The sequence below is a fragment of the Apis dorsata genome, unplaced genomic scaffold (assembly GCF_000469605.1).
Source record: "Apis dorsata unplaced genomic scaffold, Apis dorsata 1.3 scaffold_198, whole genome shotgun sequence".
Taxonomy (NCBI): Eukaryota; Metazoa; Arthropoda; class Insecta; order Hymenoptera; family Apidae; genus Apis; species Apis dorsata.
The window spans coordinates 1-1,140 of NW_006263482.1; the positions used below are offsets into that span (position 1 = coordinate 1).

A 1,140-nucleotide genomic window follows, 5' to 3' on the forward strand; every position below is an offset into this window, starting at 1 on the left:
TATATATATATATATTTTCCCGAACGCGAATTCGCGGGGGATTCGAACGGAAAATTGGGGAAACGGATGTTATATATGTTCGTTCGCCGCGCCAATTGTTCGACGTAACTTTATCGTAACTTGGATCGTTAGATTCTACTGTAATACCATTCCCAATTGTTGCTGCTCCCTCGACGCGAATTTCGTTATCAATTATCGCGACAAAGAGTTTGTTCATCGAAATTTCCTATTATTCCAGCCCCTTCTTCGACCGCTAAAATTCGATCGTTCGAACGGATTCCTCGTCGACGAGATACGGTTTCTAGAGCTGGAATAGGGGAATTGTGGAGCGCAACGCGACGCGACGCAACCGCGTCGAGTAAAAATCTCGTCGAGTAATCGAAACTTTTATCGAAACCCTCGCTCCTTGGATTTTTTTACCGCAAACATTTGACGAGAAGAGGTGTATATCTTCGTTACATCCATGGTAAGTTTTCTTGCGATAATTGTAAAGAAATTCTTCCCTCCTTTCTTCCTTTATGAAAAATGTTTCGCAATGAAGATCGAAAGGAACGTATAATAAAAAAATTTTATTTCGCGTTTCTTTTCCATTACGAATTATTCTACTATATCTTAGAGGAACTTTCCATCGTTTCCATAATAATGATAAAGTTATTTTCGTCGGATTGATAATGAAAACTGTAACGCGAAAGTAGAAAGTTTTTCGATAAAAGTTTATTTATCTATTCGTATATTTATTTCAAGGAATATACATAATACGTTGTATATCTCGATTTATACGTCATCTTGTCAAAAGATATACATCGTTTATGATTGCGCGTTCTTTTTATTAAAAAAAAAAAAAGGAAAAAAAAACGATTATTTTGCAAAATAAAATTGGAATAGTTTAACGAATAGTTTATTTATTAAAAAAAAAAAAAGAAAAAAAAAATATTCGCTTTTAGTTGATGCAGTTATTAAATTTGTATAACGATTAGTAGGAAAGCGTGACGATGGTAATTTGAATAGTTCATGCGGACAAAGTAAATTAATTTGTTCGATACATCGGTTCGATTCGCATCGATATTTAAATTAACTCGAAAATATTCTCCGTGTTATTTTGATGCGGCAAAAAATTATTATATAAAAAAAAAAAAAAAA

The 1,140-nt window shown here is 33.3% G+C and overlaps 1 protein-coding gene across 4 annotated transcripts in view; it reads left to right on the forward strand.

Moving 5' to 3' along the window:
• Positions 1–284: 284 nt before the first annotated feature.
• LOC102672106 overlaps positions 285–1,140 on the forward strand; it is a 22,255-nt gene continuing 21,399 nt past the window's right edge. Inside the window, exon 1 of one of the 4 annotated variants that reach the window (XM_031510038.1) lies at positions 285–297. The gene's annotated coding sequence lies outside the window, so the exon portion shown is untranslated. Of the gene's footprint in view, positions 298–424; positions 467–1,140 lie in introns of those variants that run through there. The other 3 variants (XM_031510032.1, XM_031510029.1, XM_031510028.1) reach the window with 3 other exon arrangements.